Source organism: Camellia sinensis, chromosome 1 (genome assembly GCF_055761805.1).
Source record: "Camellia sinensis isolate YWXY chromosome 1, ASM5576180v1, whole genome shotgun sequence".
Lineage (NCBI taxonomy): Eukaryota > Viridiplantae > Streptophyta > Magnoliopsida > Ericales > Theaceae > Camellia > Camellia sinensis.
In genome coordinates this window covers 222,309,368-222,325,311 of record NC_138961.1, presented here as the reverse complement: position 1 = coordinate 222,325,311, position 15,944 = coordinate 222,309,368, and the positions used below count along the sequence as shown (strand labels likewise).

The 15,944-nt window shown below is 35.1% G+C and overlaps 1 long non-coding RNA gene and 1 other non-coding gene across 2 annotated transcripts; both read left to right on the top strand.

Moving 5' to 3' along the window:
• Positions 1-6,220: 6,220 nt before the first annotated feature.
• Positions 6,221-6,292, top strand: TRNAW-CCA (transfer RNA tryptophan (anticodon CCA)). Its single transcript has one exon. It is a non-coding gene; the product is annotated as a tRNA-Trp (tRNA).
• Positions 6,293-7,871: 1,579 nt separating this feature from the next.
• LOC114292970 (uncharacterized) lies at positions 7,872-11,023 on the top strand. The gene is made up of 2 exons (XR_003639905.2): positions 7,872-9,155; positions 9,782-11,023. It is a non-coding gene; the product is annotated as an uncharacterized LOC114292970 (long non-coding RNA).
• Positions 11,024-15,944: the final 4,921 nt, after the last annotated feature.

Sequence of the window (15,944 nt, the reverse complement as noted above, 5' to 3'; positions counted from 1 at the left end):
TTAGGACTATTTTAACTAAAAAATCAATCCAATTAATATGCCAAACGAGTGCGCAAAATATCCCTTTTACACTTTTCAAAACACTTTTTTTTTTTTTTTTATATCACATTTTCAATACTAACAAGTTTCCAGAAAAATAATCCAGTGCTTCTGACTCTCATAATTCATAAATTATCAAATAAAAATGTTTTTAATTAATTTTTTTTTAAATAATTATATATTCTTTATAATATATATTTTTTTAAAAATTATTTTTTTAAAAAGCACAACTATTTCAAACTTGATAATATATAACATTTGCAAGAGGCGTAGGGAATGGCATGCCAAGCATGGATCCCCTCCTTGATTCCCTTAATTTCTTATTTGATGGGTCATTGAGTCAATTTTTGGATCGAATTTGATAATTTGAACCATTCACATTTTAAAATTTTTCATTTATATCATACCTGTAAAAATCAAGTCGATCGAATATCAAAAATCATGTGAACTAAAAGTTTTATTAAATAATAAAACTATTTATTAATTTTTTTTAATAAATGGTTTTTAGTTTTTTCAATATTCAATCAATTTAATTTTTTACAGGTATGATGTACATGACAAATTCTAAAATGGGTCTGGCTTTGGTCCAGTCCACCATCGGACTGGACCGTGCTGTTGGGCCCATGGGGGCCCACCACGGATCCCGTTTTAAAAATCTGAACCGCTCAATGTGTAGAACTCTTCGAGTACTATATGTCTGTAAAAAATCACGTTAGTCGGATATCAATAGCTATGTGATCAAATCAGTTTTTTGTCAACCGTTAATTTATTTACCGTTTATTTTTTTTATACAAAACTGATTTGATCACATTGCTATCGATATCCGATCAACATGATTTTTTACAGGCATATAGTACTCAAAGAGTTGTACACATTGAACGGTTTAGATTTTTAAAACGGGACTCGTGGTGGGCCCCCACAGGCCTAACAGCACGGTCCAGTCCGGTAGTAGACTGGACCAAAGCGAGACCTTTCTAAAATTTAAACAATTCAGATCATCGAAATTGAGCCAAAAAATAAACCCAATAACCCATCAAATAAAAAGTCAAGTACGAAAGCCAAGGTTGAGATCCTTGCTCCTGGGATGCCACCCAAAAATGAGCTGGTGAGAGAAGAAGAATATTTTAGTGTGGTAGTGGCGGAAGCAACAATAAATGTTTGCCTAATCCCCCACATGCATGCATGCTTCTAGCAAAACTCATTAGTCGACACTCCCACAAATTCTGATTGGAAGAACCTTTTGACTTTTGTACCAAGTTTTTAGTTCACACTAGGGTTCAAATTAAAAGAACTAAATAAACACTCCTTTCTTTTTCTTCTTCTTTTTCTTTTATATTTGTTTAGTTTTTTTTAGGTTCACTTTGTAGGAATTTAGGATGTTAGATAAACAAGGTCAAATCGGAAGCCCATATTGAACACACTGATCAGCCACCAATAGATGGCTAAGGGCTTCCCAAGCACCTTTGCAAAATCCAAATCATATGAGGTCCGACCCTGGGATTTTCATAGCCCAAAACTGATAATTAATTAATAAATTTTTGAAGCTTTTCATATTTTTTTTTCATTGAATGAATATTTTTTTTCCCTTTTTGTGAATCCAGATGAATAATTTCTTTTAATAGTCATGATGAACTGAGACCAAAATACTTTTTTAGATCAAAATTCAAAATAAGAACACCACAACCACTTAACAAAATAAAAAACTTTTAAATTATGAGACGTTACAGAGTAAACTCTGTGAGTGACATGGAATAATTGTCTACAAGGAAAAAGAAGAACACATTAAAATTTAAATTATGTGATGTTACTAAATTGAACAAATAATTCCAGATATTGCAAACTAAAACACAAAGTATAGTCTCATCTAAACAGCCTTAGCCTTTTAATATATAAGTCTCATTAAGCAATTGCCAAGTCAAATAACAAATTTTGCATAAATCGCCCAAACAATCAGCATAGCTTTAACATATAATTCACTAAGTCTAGGGTTTGAATCTACAACAATGGTTGGTAACCCGAAAATATGTGGTTCGAATGGCTTGAAACACTCAAAACGACGTCGTTTTACCATTTTCGAGCCATTCGAGCCACGTATTTTCGGGCTACCAAACATTTTTCTTCAATCTATCAGAAAAATAAATTTTCGAGATTTGTTATGTATGTGCAAGTCAACCAAAAAAAAAAAAAATTGTATATAAATAAATAAATCCACGGCTATGTTTGTTTGGCGGGAAAATATTCTCTAAATTTTTCCAAAAGAAATAATCATAAAATGGTGGAAAATTTCCAAGAAAATATTTCTGCCAAAGCAAACAGACCTTAAATTTCAAAAAAGAAAAAATAGACTGCAACTTTAGAATGAAGAGTCATAAAAAAAAATCAAAAAAAAAAAAAAAAAAAGTGACAGAAGCTTACTTAAAATTGGTAGTAATCTGTTGCTAGGTTTGCTCTTTGTTAGGCTCCTGCTGTCAAGTTGTTGGAAAAACTGGATTAAGAGTAGTTAAGGTTAGAAATTGGACAGGGGGTCAATGCTGTGTTCTTGCTGTGCTGTAAAACGGCACAGTTTCATCATTTTTTTTTTCTTTTTCATGTTGTCATTATGTTTTTTTGGCATGATAAATTACACTGTACGTTAAATCATAAACTCTAAAATAAAATAAATAAGTTTTAAGAATTAAACCTAAACAATAAAATAAAAAAAATAAATTTTAAAACGTACAATTTCACCACTTTTTTTTCTTTTTTTTTTCTTCATGTTGTCACTATGTTTTTTTGGCATGATAAATTACACTTTACCCTAACCCCTAAACTCTAAAAAAACAAATAATAATAAGTTTTAAGAATTAAACCTAAATCCTAAACCTTAAACCCTAAAATAAAAATAATAAATTTTAAAAATTAAACCCTAAATCCGAAACCCCAAACCCTAAAATAAAAAAATAAATAAATTTTAAAAATTAAACCTTAAACCCTAAAATAAAAAATAAATTAAAAAAATTAAACCAAAACCCTAAAATAAATACATAAAAAATAAATTTTAAGAATTAAACCCTAAAATAAAAAAAAATCAATTTTAAAAATTAAACCTAAACCCTAAAATAAAAAAAAATAAATTTTAAGAATTAAACTCTAAATCCTAAACCCTGAAATAAAAAAAAATATAAATTTTAAGAATTAAACCCTAAATCCTAAAATAAAAATAAATAAATAAATTTTATCCCTAAACCATAAAATAAAAAAGATAAATTTTAAGAATTAAACCCTAAACCCTAAACTCTAAATCCTAAAAATAAAAAATATAAATTTTAAGGGAAAAAAGAGGAACATGAAACTATGCCGTTTTACGGAATAGTAGGAATAGGGAGGGGCACATCAGTGACCCCCTCCCTGCTGTGCCGTAAAACAACACAGTTTCGCCACTTCTTCTTCTTCGTTTTATTTTTTTTAATTTTTAATTTTTTATGTTGTCACTATATTTTTTTGGCATAATAAACTACATTTTACCCTAAATCCTAAACTCTAAAATAAAAAAAATAAATTTTAAAACGGCACAGTTTCACCACTACTCTTTTTTTTTTTTTTTTTTTTTTTTTTTTTTTTTTTTTTTTTTTTTTTCTTCTTCATGTTGTCACTATGTTTTTTTGGCATGATAAATTTCACTTTACCCTAAACCCTAAACTCTAAAATAAAAAAAATAAGTTTTGAGAATTAAACCCAAATCCTAAAGCCTAAAATAAAAATAATAAATTTTAAAAATTAAACCCTAAATCCTAAACCCCAAACCCTAAAATAAAAAAATAAATAAATTTTAAAAATTAAACCCTAAACCCTAAAATAAAAATAATAAATTTTAAGAATTAAACCCTAAACCCTAAAATAAATAATTTTTAAAAATTAAACCCTAAACCCTAAAATAAAAATAATAAATTTTAAGAATTAAACTCTAAACCCTAAAATAAAAAAAAAAATAATTTAAGAATTAAACCCTATACCCTAAAATAAAAATAAATAAATTTTAAGAATTAAACCCAAAATTCTAAACCCTAAAATAAAAAAAAAATTTAGGAATTAAACCATAAATCCTAAACCCTAAAATAAAAAAAATAAATTTTATCCTTAAACCCTAAAATAAATTTTTTTTTTTTTTTAAGAATTAATCTCTAAACCCTAAACTCTAAACCCTAAAATAAAAATATAAATTTTAAGGAAAAAAGAAGTAAAAAAAAAGGAACATGAAACTATGCCGTTTTACGACACAACAGGAGCAGGGAAGGGGCATAGCAGTGACCCCGCTCCCTTAGAAATTAGATAGGGAGAGAGAATGAGCCTTTTTAATTTTGAATGGGTCTTTCAATTTTTTAATGAGTCAATTTATTTTAAGTTAGTTTAGGCCTTTTTAAATTTTTTTTAAACCTAAAACATACCTAATGTATTACACTAAACTATAATAGGGGAACCCTTTTTTTAGGTCTATTTTGAAAGGTCCTAAGCCATGGCCTGGTGGGATAGGCCTAGGGCCGAGCCTACATATGAGCGTGTGGGTACCTAATTGATTAGCAAAACTAAAAGCAAATTCGGAAAAAATTTGTAGATTCAAATTAATCAGGTCCCAGATTTGTAGAAAACTTTCACATTTTAAGAACTAACAATGATACCCCTACTACACTCTTAGACGTAGTTGTTGTGCATGTTATAACTCTCTTTTATTCAAGTTTCAATATGTCTTCGATGAAGAAAGACTATCATTGTGGGATTCTCATCAAACAATCCCCGTCCTTAGTATAGATATCATTTTGAGTACTCTCTAAGTGTCATTTTGGATACATAGTAAAAAGTCATGTTTTTGAACAAAATGTCCAAAAACGCAAGTGCCAAAAATGCCAAAAAATTGGTTTGGCAAGTGTTAAAAATGCAGGTGTAAAATTACAAATTAGGGCCTATAAAAAAAAAAAAATTTCTTATGTTGGGTAAGGGTATTTTGGTAATTTTAATTTGATTTGACACCATAAATAAATATTAAATTAAAAAGCAAAAAGTCAACTTTTTACCAACTTCCCAAATCACTTTCCAAAAAGCTAAAAAACTTGATAAAAAGTCAAAATCTAACTTTTTACCAATTTCCCAAAACACTCCTAAGCTTAATCATCCACCCACCAGTGGGTGATGTAATTCATATTTTGAAACTCTCTCTTAATTGCATCATTTTCTTGAACATTTTTGCACATATTAATCTAACTTATTACAATCAATAAGGCTATAAATTCATAATTATTTACTCAAAATTTATCAAAAAATAGGAATTAATGGTTTAAATTCATTTCATTCATGAATTTTATACTTTATCAATTTAACTTCTACCACACATACTCATTCTAGATAAATTATGGATTCCTAATTCTAGGATCTTAGTTTTTTTGTATTACAATGGCACAAAGCATATGGTTTGTATGGCTTGGTCATGCTGATCAAAAGTAAATCATTAAATAAAGGAGTGTTTTGGAAAGTTAGTAAAATGTTAGGTTGCGTTTCGTAAAGTTTTGTAATTATGATTTGAGAGTATAAGTTGTATTTTGAGTTTGTGGGGTTTAGAATTATGATTTGAGTGTAGAAAATTTGTTTGGTAAAGAGTTTTGAAAATAGTTTTGAAAAGAGTTTTGATTTGAGTAGAGAATTGTTGATGTGGCATTTGATATTTGATACAAAAATTTACAACTCATAACTAAACATACAACTCAAAATTATTTTAAAGCACATAAAAAATTTTAAAAATTTCAGAAAAATATTTTTTTCAATTATATAAAAATTAATATATCAATTGCAAAAAAAAAAAAAAAAATACTGTTCCGGCCAACCGGCCGGACGACCGGTTAGGTCAAATTTCGAAAAAAAGAATTCAAACTCGCGCTCAGTTTGACAGAATACACAGAGCTTTCTGCAGAGTTGTGGAAAATTAATTCCACAACTCCATCCAAATATCATTCTCAAACTATCACGTAGAAAACTAATTTGAAAACGGTTCCAATAGAGCCATAGTTTTTTAATTTTTTAAGTCTATTTTATCTTTTTGTAAATAAAAAATGTGAGAGTTGATGTGACTCAAAATGGATAAAAAAGCTAAAAATTGGCTTTTACCCTCTTTCCAAAAGACCTCAAAATATGAGATAAAAAATTGAAACATAGTGGATCCGTGGCGCAATGGTAGCGCGTCTGACTCCAGATCAGAAGGTTGCGTGTTCGATTCACGTCGGGTTCAATTCCTACTTGGTTTTTTTTATTTAGTTTTGGAATTTGATCAGTCACTGTCACTACTGTTCATATTCAATTGGGGAGAGGACTGGGAAGCTTCAAGCTCTCTTCCTACTATTATATTTTCCAAAAGCTACGAAACGAATATTTCTTTTTGAAAAATGGTATGCATTGTTTTCCACACCTTTTTTTCCCTCCAGAATTCAAATTCCAAACGAAGAATCGAAGAAACTTGGCAGAAATTCCATCACTACTTCTTCACTGCTCTCGCGTTCACAACTGCTTCACTTGCAAGTTCCATAGCCTTCACTATAACAACACCAAACCCAATCCCAATTCTCTGGAACTAGAGTGGGTTTTGGAAGACATCGATCGCTGGTTCACTGGTTGGAGGTGCTGCTTTGGGAGCTGCGTTTGGGGAATTACTGCGAGCTGTTGACAATGGGATAATTAATGCTGTGCAATTCAAGTCCACCCTCACAAGCCTTAGGTCGAGGCTGAATCAGATAAGCCCGATGCTCGAAGAAATCGACAAGCTAAACAGAAAATTGGGCCGATCGGAGCAAGACACAGAGATGTTCACCAACCGTTTGAAAAAAGGTCTACACTTTGTAAATAAATGCGAGAAGATCCCCTGATGGAATTGCTTCAAGAAATGGTTCTACACAAATAAGCTTAAGGGCTTAGAACAATCTATCGTGATGTTCTTTCAGATCGAGGCGCAAGCACAGATGTCTATGGACAGCAGGAGGATATTGGTGGTGATGAACCAAGTGGATGAGGAATTGGGGCGTATGAACACGGGTTAGCATTTGTATCCTAAAAAATCAATTTATTGACTTTATTAATTGATTAAATAAATTATTTTGCATTTTATTTTGTATTTTTATATATTGTCATTCTAGATAATGTTATATTTAATGTTATATATAATGTGAACATAAGGTTCATTGGGTAATATTGTAGAAAAACATGCTAATGGATAATGAATCAAAAGTTAGGAGTTATGATTTTTCGGTGGCTTGTAGACCCAATTAATATTCTAGGCTATGAGTGTTGATTGGGTGTCACACTACTATGGCCTAAACTTGTTTTGTTGATATATGATAGAATGATTTACTTCATCATTGAGGTAGCGACATTAGGCAAATAGGTGGGTATTATGCAATAAGTACATCCACTGAACATGATCGGTTTTGAAAACATCTATGGATGATCACTGTCAGTTTAAAAGGTAATTCTATTATGATGCACTTATTTTCCTTTGATCTGAGAGGCTTGTATAAAATAATTAACTATTCATTTAACTTTGATATTGTCAATTTGTGACGCCGAACCAAAGCCCACAGACGTACTGGGTTATGTGAATGGTAATTGATTTATATAGGTGCTTAACATGGAATGTATACATGTATAATTATAAAGAACTATTTTTGAAAAATGCTTTTGAGGTCCAATTAGAAGAAGGGAAAATTTAGAATTCGGTTACATGAGCTAAGATTTCTTGATAGTGATAAATTTGTCCATACCTAATAGCTGGTGTAAAATATAGTTTGATGAAAGGAAGTTTGTGACCAATTGTAAGAAAGGGCCTCACTTGTAATTCTCTACTTTTAGGAGTTTAATTGTAATGTGTTGATGGACTTTATTGCAATAAGTGGACGTTATATATTACCTATTTAAAAGATAATTAAATGAAAAATTAGATAAGTTGTATCTTGCAAATTCAAAATAAAAGATACATCTTTTATTTTATTTCCGCAACTGAAAGATATAGATCCCTAAGGATCCCACCTACATACAAATTCTATCATGTGTTGTGTATATATGAAACGTATTTCATACAAAAAATTGACCATCAGAATTTTTAAGGTCTGTAGAAAAATACACACAAAAATAAAAGTAAGAAGGTGCAAGGTGAATCACTTTAGAGGCGAGACATTTGGATCGCTTGGTAAGGAACAAACAACAATATGCTTGGATTGAGGTATTTTAGATTGTGTAATCAGGTGGTGTTTCTTTGAAAAATTATCTTTTGAAATAATTTTTTTTTCTGCAAACTTACATTGGTATCAAAGCCAAGCTACTTTGATTGCATGACTTTATGTTTTTGTTTTTTTTTTTATTTTGATGAAAATAATTAATATTCGATATTGTCTTGTGTGATTGCCGATTATATAATTTGTGAATATATAATCTATGTTTTTTTTTTTCTTGTATTAATTGTTCATTAAAAATATAAATAAGTAAAAATGAAAGGGGGTTGAAACAGTAAACAAAAAGAAAAGGGCAAAAAAAAAAGGACTGAAAAACAAAATTAGCTTTGTTATAGATATGATTACAGTTTCAAATCAAAACCTTATGATGGGCAAAAAAAATAAAAAATAAAAAATAAAAGGGTTGGTTTTCGTAAGACACTGTTGGTAAATAAGATTATTTTAAGAAAATAATACCTATGGTCCTCCATTGTTGGTAAATAAAAAATATGATTAATTGAGATTTAATTGATACCAAAAGGACTGGTTTGGTTTTAATTAAGGGAAAATTATTGGAAAATCCTATTTGGGGAACATTTGCTCAATTTGGTCCCACATTTGTTTTTATGCTTTGTGTAGTCCTATGTGCTCCCGTTAGTTGTGCAATCAAATCCTTTTTTTGAATTGTTTATGATTTGGCTGGACGGTTTTACCCATATATATTCTACTAATGGGGTTTATTAAGGAAAAACGTATCCCGTATTTTTGGGTGGCTGGGATATATGCGACCCAAGATTGAGACGGTAGCCACGTTGCAAGCTTCAACAAAGCACTATTGCTGAGAGGAGAATAGGGTTTTGTTTTTGTGGATGCCGTCGCCGGCTGCCAGGAAAGGTACATCTTGCATACCACTGTCTTCCCTATTCTTCATGATTGTTTGTTTAATTACGATTTAAAGTTACGTCCATTTTCTTTGGAGATTCAAGGGGGATGGGTCATACGAGGTTTGAGGGGGGGGAGGCAGAAAGAGCCATTCTATTGCCATTAGGGATCTTTGACGTTGTACTTTTTCACAGTTATGTTTCATCTCACCTACACATTCTTCGACTTGTTGGTGTGATACGCTTTGTCACATTGATATGTAACACATAAAATACCCTTCACTCCCGTACCTGTGTATCTCACAAATGTGTACCCATAGGTGGTGTTGGTTGAACCGATGTCGTGCCGATGTGCCAATGACTGATGTATCTGTTCTCATTGGTTGGTAGGTTCGCCTATTTCCCTATAATTGTCTGCGTAATGTAAAAAACACGCAATGTTACACCATCGACTCCCGCCTGACGTATTGCACATAACAAAATTATTTATTGGTTGCTAGGTTTGCATAATTCCCTATAATTGTCTACATAACATAAAAAACCAGTAATGCTACACCCTCGACCCCTGTCTGATGTATTACACTAAACAAAATTATTTATTACTGTTGTTGGTTCTCATGTTTGTGCACTTCGTTACAGGTATGGATAGTAATCTAATGTTGCTGTGTTTACACCGGAATATGAATGTTGCATACAATATGTAACCTCCATTTGTGAATGTGGATCTAGTTCATTTCATTAGCTCGAAATTTAAGGGATTCACACTGTCAAACGTAGCGTTGTTTTACAAGATCCCCAATTTCGACAACTTTACCTCGCAGAACGATGTGGACATGCAGAATATGGTGTGCCTCGCTTTGTCATTCCGCTTGCAACACGTAGTTGTCATTATTTCACAAGAATAGGAGGCTATTAACGCAATCGAATCTGATGCTCATTCCATGATGAGCGACCCTGAGCCACCCTATAGAGGGGTCAAGCGGCCATTGGAGTTTGATGATGACATTGATCTGCTACCAAACTTTTGCGCTCACACCGAGAAGGTGCTACTGACTGTCCCATGGGCTAACGGACTCACTCATGTTGGTTAGTGTTTCGAAGGAGGTGCACAATTATTCTTGTCTGTGTTTTGCAAATATGCCGTGGAGTGTGGCTTCCACTATAAATATGTGAGAATGATTTCATTCGGGTGACAACTGTTTGTGCTATAAAGGACACAAAAGGTTGCATGTGGTACGTCCACGCACGAGTGCTAGCCGCTAACGGATTCTTCTACCTTCGCAAATGGAACAGTCAGCACTTATGTGGCGTTGTAGTTCATACATCTAAGCACCTAAGGGTGAGATCAGAGTTGGTTGATGATATTGTCTCATCACGTGTCCGTGCCAGGCCACTCACACGCCCTACCGATGTCATGTTAGATTTGAAGGATGACTACGGATTGGACATTACATACCATGTTGCATGGTTAGGTGTTGAAAAAGCGAGAGGCGAACAGTTTGGGGCACATTCACTATCGTTCGACCAGTTGCGCTGGTACACCAATGCCGTAACCGAGTACAACCCCGGAAGCTACACTAATCTTGATTACGATATCAACACGCACCGTTTCCTCCAGTACTTCATATCATTCAAGGCATCTATTGACGGTTTCCAACATTGTCATCCATTATTATTCCTGGATGCCACTTTCCTGAAAGGAAGGTTCAAAGGGTTCTTGCTGGCTGCTACTACGAAAGATGGTAACACAGGTATGTCACAACCTTCACATATACTACAAAATGTAATACCCGAATGACGCCCACCCTACCAACGTAAACCATTTCATGCACTATCATTTAAACATTACAATTTAAATTTTACCATTAATTCACTTATCCATTACCCCGTGCACAATGTGTGAACAAGTTTGTTCCCTTTGGCATACGCAATTGTGGACTCCGAAAACATGACAAACTGGGCGTGGTTCTTGCAAAACTTATCCAACGTCTTGGCTGGGGAAAGACCATTAACATTTGTATTGGATAGAAATGTGGGGCTGCTTGAGGCGATGCCTAGTATTTTCCTAGACGCACATCACACGTTTTGTATCCAACACTTACAGCGTAACTTGAAAGACAAAATACGATACATGAACAGTGTGCATCATGACAGTTTAGTAAATAAATTTCGGGCTTGTGCGTATGCACCAACCGTTCTCGCATTCAATCAGAAATTGGAAAAATTTCAGAAATTTGGCCGTGCTATTGCAACCAAATTCCTCGAGGACGCGCACCCACAACATTGGGCGAATGCATTTTTCAGGTACTTACATTAGCTTGAACAAAAATAATTGTCGTTACTGTTGATTTGAAACACATAATACATCAACTGTTACACTGTCACTTGTGGTGTTCATATTAACTAGGGTAACCGTTATGGAGAGATGAGTTCCAATGCAGCCGAGTCTTTCAATTTGTGGATAAGTGAAGCGCGCAATCTCCCAATCACGAAACTAGTAGACAGTATCAGGGCGCAGCTAATGAGGCAGATGTCAAAACGCAGGGTTGCAGCACAGACGTGGACAGGTGCAATCTGCCCTAAAATGGAGGCTCGGTTGGAAAAGTCATACACCAAAGGCCATTTGTGGAAGGTCATCCAGGAAAATGATGATGTGTACGAGGTTCATTCGCACCCGTCCGTACCTGTCAACATCGCCACACACTTTTGCTTTTGTTTCCAATGACAGATTAAGGGTTTCCCATGTCCCCATGTTGTTGTTGCAATACGAAGAAGCGGTAGAGATTTAAATGAAATTATCGAACCATATTTCCATGTGTCAGAATATCTTTCCATATACGGCCCGACAATCTGCCCAATACCAACAATTGAAAGACCACCATTTGATCCAGGTGATTATGTCATTTTCCCACTGGCTGTTAAACGACCACCGGGCTGGTGAAAGAAAAAAAAGAATCATGTCACGTGGTGAACACGTCCAACAGATACGATGTAGCAGACGCGGTCGTATGGGAAATCACAATTGTAAAACATGCAAGGAACCACTCAATTGAGTTATGCATTGACCTATCTTCACCTTGATGCTTAATTCCACATTATAATAAAACTTATCTTATTACCACAACTATGATCTCCTCAACACAGCCACTGTACTGGTCAATCTAGCCGGGGAACGGCTTGCCCCAACCATCAATATAATATCTACTAAATAAAGTGACGGGGTTTATTTACGTGTTATGTGTTTTTTTACTAATGTCCACTAAACTTTACCTGCTTCGTAATTTCATTTTACATCCATGATCACGTGAGTGCCATAGTGACTTCACAAGCATATCAGCCCACCCTACAGTTTATCATTCAAACAGCCTTCACAATAACATAACTTCAAGCCAACAACTATGAACATCATGCATGCGTGCCGCCCAACGTCTCGTTGCAAAAAAATTAGCCACACATGTCCCACCTCATGCGACACACTTAACAAGCAAGGCTACCACTTCCTTCAAGTACACCACGTTCAATGGTGGACGCTGGGAACCTAACATACACCACCTAATGTGGCACACCCACTGCGAATTAACCCCTTCATGTCAGACACTTAAGTTAAAGAAAAAAAAAAAACCATCCATCCATACCAAACGGTCTACCACTTCAGTAAGTCTAACTGCATATAATAGTACCACATTCACAAAATTAACACTCGACATGCAGATTATGCAACAAATTACGCCATACCGTTACCCCTTTCACACACAGGTCATGTACATGGCTACTAACGTTCACTTAAAAACTACATACACAAGGTCATGGCGGCACTCTTACCAGACCCACGTTCCAATCCATGAAACAACTCACACTTACTGTTCAAAAAAGGAAAAAAAAAAAAAAAAAACATTCTTCACACTTACCCACAAAACGTAATCAATGACTACAACCACTCACCCAGGTACAGTTTATAGTTGAAAATGACCTTCGAACATCTAACGTGACACACCCACTCAACATTAACCCTTCAATGCAACAGAACACAACTCCACCCACAAACTTATCTGCCAAATTATTTCAATCACAAGTTTGTCATCAATTAAACATATCAAGCACTAAAACAAGTCAAACCGTACATACAGTTTCAGATTCACATAAATCGAACATGGCTTCCATATGACACAGCCAACTTCGTGCTACTCCCCAAAATCTGCCCATTACACGACCTAATCGGACACATACCATTCACAATACCAATCCACATCATGCATATTTGGCCGCGTCGGACAACTCATTCACATCACGATTAGCCTCGTTTCATGCAAACACACAAAACGTGCATTACACACATGGCATGTATCACCAAACAAAAATAACTAATTAACAAACTTAAAATTATGGTAACACATCATACACAACGTCACATCATCCACCAAAATCACATTCACAACCAAAACGAAATAAATCAAAAACCATATATACATCATGAATCTGTTTCACTACTTAATGAAGAACAATATAGAAACCAAACCCTAAACCCCCATTTATAATTTCCCATGGTTAAAATTATCATTACCCAACCATCAACTATTCACCTTGCCAGCCCCGTATCATCCCGCATTCCGCATCACATTGGCTGCCACTCCTCTGACAGGGTCGTTCATAAAGCCTTTCACTATCGTCACTCGCAGTACGCTACAGTTACCCCCATGCAATGAACGACCCACATCCACAGGGCACACATACTGCCACATGATCGCACATATGATGACCACATAGTCTACCGTGCATGCAACATGGGAACCAAAAAGTGAACATACAAACAAATCAACAAATACAGGTAGATAACATGCCACATTTCCATCACTACAATCAGCACTACTTACGTGTCAACACGTTGATGTGAACACTGTACAACTGACTCCATTGCAACATCAGATTCTTGTGTTTCAACTAAGTCACCCAAATTATTTGTACGTTACGTCCGTCTCACCACCTCAGTCACAATGTTGTTCTGCAACATGGCGCACACACCACAACCAAACCACATCCCGTCAGCTAGCCTCAACACACCAATTTAATGAAAAACACATACAAGTTTTTATCATGCTTACCAGGAAACTTCCTTGCTGGTAATGTACGTCCACGGTGCCTGCCCTCTCCCTCATTGAGTTATAATGTTTCCAATTACCGTCATCTGTGTCATATACTACGAGCATTCAATGTGAATCACGACAGAATGGGAAGTGTATGTAGCGTGCGTCGTCCACTGCGTTCAAGTTGTTCAATATAAATATGTCTCTCGCTTGCATGTTTCTGTTCCGTATTATATCCTGCAAACAACACCTCAACCAATAAGGCACTTAAAAAAAATGGACTACAACAAACACAGTCAACAAATAACACTCAACAAACATATGCTGCTAACAAAATAGGACTTCTCCGAAAATTGTACACCCTCATTTAGTTTAGCCTGTTTGTACGTTAATTACAATGCGTATGTGTCAATTACCTGCCAATAAAGACATATGTAGACACACACATCACCTTACAACTATGCCACCACGTCATACATTACCGTCGCACAAAAATTTCCTCACACACACCAATAAACCATAAAATCAACTTACATCGCCATGCACTCGGTCCTGCCGGACAAGCGCCAACACATTTGTCGCCTAAACATCACCAACTTTCCCGTTACTTGCCCAGATCACAACACTAACAAAAAAAAAAAAAGAAAAGAAAAGGAAAACAACCCCTATTAACATCGCGGAACACACACATATAGACACATACTACAAAACATAACAAACATAATGACTTATCCATCACTGTCGCGCTCATACGCACCAACAATCCTACTCTTCTCGTCAGCCGTCAACATTTTCCAAATGGCCAATCTATTGTTAATGACGACCATTTTTTTAAAGGCCCCTCGACATCTTCCATATCAATAACATCCACCGACAACGTACATTCTATGCCACCCCTCACCCCAATAGCCCCTGAGTAACCTACACCAAAACCAACCTTACCCCCCCGCCCCCGCACAACCGAATACTCAAAATCCGGAAGTTTCAACTCTTTCCAAACTTTACACTTAATGTTACAAACAAAAGAACTCGATCCTCCACTTGTTCTGCCATCTTCAGCTACTAGTGGGCTGATCACTACCACCTCATTCACCAACACATCATCGACTGCCTCCTGAACATGCACATATTCAACTTGGCGTACCTCCGTAACTCTCTCACTTGCATCGTTAATATCAAACACATTACAATCCTCACATGTTGTGATACACAACCCATTTGGTATGTGCACGTCTTGGCTTGGCCCACCAACCGCATTCTAACGCACTACTGAAATGTCACGGAACGCTTGCGTAACATTGTGCACTTCCTTATCAACCGACTGCTCCTCCAACCCAGCAATAGTCTTTCTCAATTCCACATTCTCAGCAACCAACTTCCCCAACTTGCTATCCTTCACCTTGAAAATGCTCTCAAACCCCCCCACCAGATGCAGTGTATGCATTTTGTTGGACATCTTCTCAATTTATCAACTTCCATATCTAAATTCAAAATTTCATTGTTTTTGGTGCTAATCTACAACTCCAAAGTTGCGATTGTGTTCAATGCTTCGTCTAGGTCCATTTCTCTGTCCTTATGGTTGCCACTCCCTTGCCCGACAACACGACAACCACCAGACGACACTACACGTTTGCTGCCACTGTGCTTTCCACGCATACTAGAATCAAAACTCCCACCCAGTTCTGCCTCCAAACTCACAACAACTTGTTCACCACTCATAG